The sequence below is a fragment of the Bos mutus genome, chromosome 19 (genome assembly GCF_027580195.1).
Source record: "Bos mutus isolate GX-2022 chromosome 19, NWIPB_WYAK_1.1, whole genome shotgun sequence".
In the NCBI taxonomy this organism is placed as follows: Eukaryota; Metazoa; Chordata; class Mammalia; order Artiodactyla; family Bovidae; genus Bos; species Bos mutus.
Genome location: NC_091635.1, coordinates 25,157,463 through 25,166,954, shown reverse-complemented (window position 1 = coordinate 25,166,954; position 9,492 = coordinate 25,157,463).

Genomic DNA, 9,492 nt, shown 5'->3' with positions numbered 1-9,492 from the left:
ACATTTGTTGAATAAATGATTAAATAGGTTAATATGTGGGCTTCCCTTGTGGCTCAGCTGATAAAGAATCTGCCCGCAATGCGGGATACCTGGGTTCGATCCCTGGGTTGGGAAGATCCCCTGGAGAAGGGAAAGGCTACCCACTTCAGTATTCTGGCCTGGAGAATTCCATGGACTGTATATTCCATGCAGTTGCAGAGTCTGACACGACTGAGCCTGAGCGACTTTCACTTTCACTTCTCAGGTGGCTCAGTGGTAAAGAACCTCCCTGCCAATGTAGGAGACGCAGATTGGATCCCTGGGTCAGGAAGATTCCCTGGAGTAGGAAATACCAACCCACTCCAGTACAGCTCTGGGGCAACCTAGCGCACGCTCGTAGGAGCAACTGAGCACGCACACAAATTAATGTTCTTTTCCTTCTTGAAAGAAAATGGAGGTGATCAAGCTTTCTTCCATCTCTTTTCTTCACATCACATTCGTGAGGTTTTTCCATCTCCCCCTTACTCTACATTTCCTTGTTCAATTAGGATCTAAACAGAACGTCTACCAAAAGGTGACCTTTCCCCCCTTACTTGGAATTCAAATAGCCTTCTAATCAGAAGAAAAGGAGAAAGGAAACGAGTCTACTGCACTCCACCCCAGAAAGCAGGAGCCTGCATTTATATAACAGTTTTGCTGAGTCAGGTACCGTACAGAGTACGGTAGAGAATTGGGGTTCTACAGAAATATTCTAGAACCTGTAGTGGGTTCTAGAGAACTGCCATGTAAGAATAAACCCAGCCCAGCGATATCATAAGAGTTCTGCTGAAAGACCTATGAGAGAGGCGAAGAGGGCAGTTCTTCTCAAGACATTTTTGGGTTGGGTGTCCAAAAATTCATCTATTCACTCTCTCCTGAAGTACATTAGTTTGTTTTAGATAATTTCAGTGATAGAAACTTAGTTGTAATACTATTACTTACTTCTTATTGACTGCTTATTCCCCAGTTCTACAAATCTTAAGTCTTTGATTAATATTATTTAATCCTCTCTTTAAAAAGCGTGCATGGGGGGACTTTCCTGGTGGGCCAGTAGCTAAGGCTCCATGCTCCCAATGCAGGGGTCCTGGGTTCTATTCCTGGTCAGGGAACTAGATCCTACATCCACATGTGGCAACTAAGACCCCCACACAGCCAAATAAATACATTTTTTCCTTATTTAAAAATTGTCACATTGCTATCTTAAAAGCAAAGTTATTTAATCCTGACATCGACCTTGGGAGGTGGAATTGCTATGTCCATTTTGTAGAAAAGTCTCAGAAGTGGCAGATCGTGTCCAATGGCATTAAGCAAGAAAGTGTTGGAATCAAGATTTGATGTTATTTCTAACTCTAAAGGCATATTTCTGCCTGCATAAAATGCTGTTATCCCCAATTCCTCATACTGAGCTGAATCTGCTTCCCCATGGAAATGCCACCTATTTCCTTCCTTCTGGCTTCTGTAGCAGCACAGTTCTCTTCTCTAATTTAATTCCTCTTTCATATTGTATTTCTAATATTGAAATTCAGCCTTCATGTTCCTTAAGGTCTCTCCTTTCTAAGATAAATGTCACAGTTTTCTTAAACTGTATATCACAGGACAGCAGTTTCAGATCTAGCGCGTCTAGTTTGTTCAATTCTGCCTCTTAGAAGCATATTTCAGAATAGAGGAGCCGTCACAGCCCTAGTGCTCTACATCTCTCCAGAGTTAAAGGAGTCAAAGGTCACCTTCTCTTTTTAGGTACCAGAGCATAGGCTAGTTTATGCTAATCTGAATCATTTAAGAGCTCTCTTGTTAATCATCTGTTCTGGAGTTCTGCCAGGGATGGATGTCAAACTCTCAAGCCTCCAAGCTTCTGCATTAATAAAATCTTTTTTTGAAAGTCTTTTGGGATTAAATGGATTTAATTCTTTTCTTTTCCCATAAGAATGATGACATTTCAAACTATTCAGACCTGCAGTGTTTCTTTTCTTTCTAAGGATAATGGCAACTCAGTCATAATGATCTTGCTCGAGACAACATTTGAAGTGACATTGCTCCAGCAGGAAGTATATCTGTCACATGAAATTCCCAAAATCACAAGGAATGTGGGGAAAGGAGGAAGTGTGATGTTACAAAACAGAACAAGGACTTGGTATCAGGCTGAACTGGATTCAATTCTGTTTCTATTATTTGCCTGCTGTGTAACTTTGGACAAGCTGCTTAACTTCTCTGAGCATCAGCTTCCATAAAAATATAAAATACAAAAATATTATTTAAGACCTAACATGCAGCATTTCTGTAGGATTAATAGTAATGTGTAAAGGGAATGGGGATTGGCACATAACTGGCCCTCAGTACATAGTAGTTATTTTAAGTACAATAGATAGATAGCTGCTTTTGAAATATGACTTAAGGAGTGAAGGAAATATAGGACTTTAAAAATATTTTCCTCTGCACTATCTGAAATTCTTTTTCTCTGCCATTTTTAAAATATATAAAACTTTAAAAATATTACATACATTCATATTGTTGTGTAACCATTGCCACCATCCATCTCCATAACTTTTTCATCCTGTACAACTGAAACTATATCCATTAAACAATAACCCCTCATCCCTCCCTTCCTCCAGGCCCTGGTAATCGCTATTCTACTTTCTGTCTCCACGATTTTGATTACTCTAAGTACTCCTCATATAAATGCAATCGTACAGTAATTATCTTTTTGTGACTGGCTTATTTTATTAGACATAATGTTCTGAAATTCTCCAAGCCAGGCTTCAGCAGTATGTGAACCGTGAACTTCCAGATGTTCAAGCTGGTTTTAGAAAAGGCAGAGGAACCAAAGATCAAATTGCCAACATCCGCTGGATCATCGAAAAAGCAAGAGAGTTCCAGAAAAGCATCTATTTCTGCTTTATTGACTATGCCAAAGCTTTTGACTGTGTGGATCACAATAAACTGTGGAAAATTCTGAAAGAGATGGGAATACCAGACCACCTGACCTGCCTCTTGAGAAACCTATATGCAGGTCAGGAAGCAACAGTTAGAACTGGACATGGAACAACAGACTGGTTCCAAATAGGAAAAGGAGTACGTCAAGGCTGTATATTGTCACCCTGCTTATTTAACTTAAATGCAGAGTACATCATGAGAAACGCTGGGCTGGAGGAAGCACAAGCTGGAATCCAGATTGCCGGGAGAAATATTAATAACCTCAGATATGCAGATAACACTACCACTTATGGCAGAAAGCAAAGAAGAACTAAAGAGCGTCTTGATGAAAGTGAAAGAGGAGAGGGAAAAGTTGGCTTAAAGCTCAACATTCAGAAAACGAAAATCATGGCATTTGGTCCCATCACTTCATGGTAAATAGATGGGGAAACAGTGGGAACAGTGGCTGACTTTATTTTTTGGGCTCCAAAATCACTGCAGATGGTGACTGCAGCCATGAAATTAAAAGATGCTTACTCCTTGGAAGGAAAGTTATGACCAAACTAGATAGCATATTAAAAAGCAGAGACATTACTTTGCTATGGTTTTTCCAGTGGTCATGTATGAATGTGAAAGTTGGACTATAAAGAAAGCTGAGTGCTGAAGAATTGATACTTTGGAACTGTGGTGTTGGAGAAGACTCTTGAGAGTCCCTTGGACTGCAAGAAGATCCAACCAGTCCATCCTAAAGGAGATCAGTCCTGGGTGTTCACTGGAAGAACTGATGTTGAAGCTGAAATTCCAATACTTTGGCCACCTGATGCAAAGAGCTGACTCATTGGAAAAGACCCTGATGCCGGGAAACATTGCAGGCAGGAGGAGAAGGGGACGACAGAGGATGAGATGGTTGGATGGCATCACAGACTCAACGGACATGGGTTTGGGTGGACTCTGGGAGTTGGCCTGGCGTGCTGCAGTTCATGGGGTCACAAAGAGTCGGACACGACTGAGCGACTGAAGTGGAATGTTCTCAAGGTTCATATGGACATATGTTGCACCATATGTCAAAATTTCCTTCTTTTTAAGACTGAAGAATGTCCCATTGTTTGTATATATCAAATTTTGCTTATCCATTTTTCTGTTGTCAGACACTTGAGTTGCTTCCAGGTTTTATGGTATACAGCGATCTCTTCCAGACCTTGTTTTCAATTATTTTGGTTACATAGCCAGAAGTGGAATTGCTGGATCATTAGTAATTCCATTTTTAATTTTTTAGGAAATCCACACTATTTTTCCAGCGGCTGCACCAATTTACATTCCCACTGACTGTGCCCAAGTGTTTGGATTTCTCCACACCTTCACGGTTTGTTGTCTTGGTTTTTGTTTTGCTTTAATAGCAGCCATCCTAATGGTGTGTGAGATTCTTTGTTTCATTTTGACTACTTCTTGAAATTCTATTGTTAAAGATTTTTATTCATTTGGGGTTAACCAGCATTCTCTTTTAAAAGGCAAATATACTTAACAGCTATCTCTCTTATCTCCTCTGGTCAGACTGATGACTTGCTGGTAGTAACTGGACTTAATTACCTATACTTCTCAAATCACACACCCAGAGCCCTGATGTGACTGGTTTTTCTTAAGGGATCGATACTTAGAGTGCTGTGACTTGCCTGCATTTCAAGTACAGTAAGGATTCACCCCATTATCCAGTGTTAGAAATTAATGTTGAAAAAACAAGACAGAGATGGGCCACTGCCTGTTTGTGAAAATTATTTAATTAATTTATTTAAAAGCATTTATTAATACATGGTACAGTGATGTCAAGCTCTTATATTTCTGAGAATTTCAAGCTCCAGAAGGCCAAGGTATTTTCCTGTTTGGCTCACTGCTTTACTTTACTTACTAGGCCTGAGACAGTGCCTAGACTATCTAAAGGGCTCAGTGTTTGTTATGAATGAGTGGATATATTCTGCAGATATATTCTATGGTTCTCCAGATATAGTCGACACACTCTGGGAGTGCCTAAGATGGTTTCAGGGAGTCTGCATGGTCAAAACTACTTTCATAATAATAATAAGACAATATTTGGTCTTTTTCATTGTGTTTGTATTTTCACTGATTGTAAAACCGGATGAAACTGCTGGCATCTTAGCAGGAATCAAGGCAGTGTGGCACCAACTTGTATTATATTTATATTCTTCACTGCTACAATGCAATAAAACAATCAAGAGTCCACTTTCACTTAAGGGTGTCCTTGATAAAGCAGTACAAATGATTAATTTTGTGAAATCTCTTCTATCTTTTTAATGTTCTATGTGATAAATTTGACATATACATAGAGCAGCTCTGCTAATTACTGAAGTATATAGTTGTGCAACTGTCTGAGAGGTGTGGATTGAACTAGCTGCTTTTCTTCATTAAATACCTTTTTTTTAAAAGAATAACAAAAACTATGGTCATTCAACTTGGATATTTGGACAAAATGGATCTGTCACTTCAAGGAAAATGACTGAAAGAAAGTATTTCTGCCAGTGACAAAATCTGAGCTTTCAAGTATAATTTATACTTTTGGAAATTGTGCTGAAGTAGAGCAGAATATGCCACCCACAAATATGGTACATTGGCTTGTGGGTTATTTTGAGCTGAAGGCAGTAACACCCAGCAGACTTAGGAAAAACTTTTATCTGGTTGGATGGCATTACTGACTCAATAAACATGAGTTTGAGAAAACTCTGGGAGATAGTGAAGGATAGGAAAGCTTGGTGTGCTGCAGTTCATGGGGTTGCAAAGAGTTGGACACGACTTAGCGACTGAACATTAACAACAACTACCCAACAGAATTTAGATAGGAGGCCTGTATTAAAAAAGAGCTCTTACCAGAGATAACTTTTTTTTTTTCCCCTGAAAGACTTTTTCAGCAAGACTGGGTAAACTTCTAATTACCAAACATCTACTCTCTTTCTAGTACTGTGAATTGCCCTCCTTTTTTGAAGCTCCAAGCCCCTACCCTAGTCTTCAGTGAGCTTGATGGCTTCACAAGATTGATGAGATTACTGATGATTTGAATAAATGTGATTTTTAAAATGCTGAATAATGAAATGGATCAATAGTTGGAAGATCTGGGGGATTTCCCTGGTTGTTCAGTGGTTACGACTTTGAGCTTCAAATGCAAGGGGGGTGGGTTCAATCCCTGGTTGGGGAACTAAGATCTCACATGCCTCCTGGCGTGGCCAAGAAAAATAAAAAATATTTGGAAGAACTGTATAATTCAGGAATATTTTCCAAATGGTTTTAGATTTCCCATTACAACTAACTTTTAAGGAACTACCATTTGTTGAGTTTTGCTACTAACAAATAAGAGTTCAGAAGCCCTGCTTGGACCAGCACTGAGCTGCTCTAAAGCTGGCCAGGCAGCTCTGGCTATCAACATGCACCCTGCCAGAGTATCTTGCTTTGTCTCTGCCCCTAATCAAGAGTTAAGCTCTCCCCCGTGTTATGATGGAAGAAGGAAGACCCGCCTTCTAAATGCAGAGCCCTGTCAAGACTGAATGGAACTCCTGCTGTGTCCTTTTCACCTATTTCAAAGGGGACATTAGCAGCATACACTTTCTCAGAACACTTCTCCAGAGCTCTGGGCAATGTCAAGAGCCCCCAACCAGCCAGAGCAGAGAGATGATCCTGAGGAATGTTAAGAAAATCTATTTCCCCAGTGACGGTGGACCTGCTAGTACCAGCTTTGAAGTTGGAAAAAGCCAGTCTCCAGAGAGAAGAAAAGATCTGTCCTTTTACTGAAGACTTCGGTGTGAAGTTCTTTTCCAAATCTGTTTGTGATTTTCTACTGTGAATTCACAGAGACTAGAGACATCACTGTCCTTTTCTCTTTCTGCCACAAAAGAGGGTTGAGTCCAGAGCAAGTTTCTGTTCTCTCTGAAATACTATACTTCTCTTCCTTGGCACCTATGCCCCATGCCAGGGTTTGTTTGTTTTTAACTTGTACAGTGAATCCCGAGCATATAAGATGGTTAAAAGAGCTGTTCAGGGACTTCCCCTGGTGGTCCAGTGGTTAAGACTTTGTGCTCCCAATGCAGAGGGCATGGGTTCAATCCCTGGTTGGGGAACTTAGATCCCCCTTACTCTGTGGCATGGCCAAAAGAAAATAAAGAGCTGTTCAGGAATGGGAAGCATAGAGGCCCATATGCCCTCACCCACTGCCCTCCTTCTTAGAAATCAGGCATTTTACTCTCCATCAGTGGTGTCTTCCACATCAAGACTAACCACATGGTTCCATATGGGATTGTCCCACTACAATTCCAGCCTGATGCTTTCTAGCCTTAACCAGACTGTGGTCAACTTCCCTCTTGTCTGTACCAAAAGCAAAATGGAAGTAGGATGGGGGGCAAGATTCATTAAGAGTGTCTGGAAGCTGGGCATTCCCTGCATCTTTCAAGTTTGGAAGGAAGCTGAAAAACGTCTCTAGCTGGCCCTGATAAATGAGATAACTTTCACTTGGAAAATTTGGTCCCTCAATTTCAAAAAAGTGATCCCAAATGAAATGATTGAGCAATCTGAGAAGTAACTTCTTAAAAGTCAGTAAGCAAACTGCCCCATCCCAAGCGGGGCCAACACTCAGTTCTGTATCCAGAACATTCCTCAGAAGAGCTCCATGACTTCCTGGCTGCCCTTCCTCTGAGGAGGAGGACTCTGGCATCCCAACCCCCACAGGTGCTCATTCTTAATGGACAGCCTTCTGCAGGTTGCCATCACCACGGAACCTTTCCTGTACCTCTTCCACCATTAGTTGCATCTGGGAAATAGTAACTTTCTTTTCAGCACAGAACCATTGGGGCCACCTGTGCAGATACCACGGCATCTTACACAAATTGGAGGTTAAGAGGCATGGCTGGGTCCAAGACTTGGCAGCAGGACTTCCCTTCAGATTGTTCCAGAAAAAGTTACGAATTTCTCCAAAGTCCTTCATCTCTCCAGTGTGGGAAAGCAGCCTGGTGTCCAGTGTGAGCTCTGTACTTACCAACCCCGGAGACCCCATGCTGTCCACAGTCCCCATGCACACCCCACCTGCTCCCATGTAACAGCTCAGAGAGTGAGTAATAAGACATTTTTGGATTAAAATTTAAAAAGTACCCACAATTATCAGAGAAGGCTAAAGATACTTCTCCCTTTTCTAGCTGTGTTATCTGCATGAGACCAGATTTTCTGGATTTCCTTGTCCAAAAAACAGTACAACGAACGAATGGGGAAGCACATGGGAATTTGCAAAACTGTAATATAATGCCACTCTGCTCAGAGGGTCTTCCCAGGTGTCTCAATGGTAAAGAATCCGCTTGCCAATGCAAAAGCCACAGGTGACACGGGTTCTATTCAAGGGCCAGGAAGATCCCCTGGAGGAGGAAACGGCAACCCCTTCTATTAACCTTGCTGGGAGAATCCCATGTACAGAGGAGCCTGGAGGGCTACAGTCCAAGGGGTTGCAAAGAATCAGACATGACTGAAGTGACTGAGCACCCATTCAATACTTCTTTTTTTTCTTTTTTTTTCATTCAATACTTAAAAAAAAAAATGTAGTTATATTTCATGAAATATATTATGTTCACATGTAATGGTTTATTATTAGCTCTGTGAAAGTTGCTCAGTTGTGTCCGACTCTTTTCCACCCCATGGACTGTATAATCCATGGAAATCTCCAGGCCAGAATACTGGAGTGGGTAGCCTTTCCCTTCTCCAGGGGATCTTCTTAACACAGTGATTGAATCCAGGTCTCCTGCATTGCAGGCAGATTCTTTACCAGGGAAGCCCCATTATTAGCTTTGTGTGCTGTGCTTATTCGCTCAGTCATGTCTGACTCTTTGTGACCCCATGGACTATAGCCTGCCAGGCTCCTCTGTCCATGGGGATTCTCCAGGCCAGAATACTGGAGTGGGGTGCCATACTCTCTTTCAAGGTATCGTCCCAACCCAGGGATCAAACCCAGATCTCCCGCATTGCAGGCAGATTCTTCACCATCTGAGCCACCAGGGAAGTCCATTATTAGCTTTAGGTGAATTAATACATGCTCTTAAATTTCTCAATTTAAATTTCCAATCCAGTGAACATCCCACATAAACAAAAGCTCTTTGGGAGTCCATAATCATTTTTAAGAATGTAAAGGGATCCTGAGACAAAAACGTTTGGCAAAACTTGCTTTAAGTGCACCTTACGTTCTGAGCTGTCTCCACTTTATAGAAGAGGAAACTAAGACAAAGATTTAAGACCAGTTTAGGGCCACAAGGTCACTGCAGTGCCCACATCTTCTAACTCCAGAGCTTGTATTTGTGACTGTAACTTTTCCCTTGAAATTAACCTTTGCTAAGACATTTCAACAGTATTAAAAAAAAATCTTCATCATAGTCAACGGATTCTTCCTTCTTTACTGACTAGCTGCGCGATCCTTCCTTACGTTTGTCTCTCAAGTGAACGAACTTGCAGTGTTTGCAGGATTGTCCGCAGTTCGGCTTTCGCTAGGACAATCGAGTTTTCGAATCTGAGTGGGCGACCCCTTGATAATTC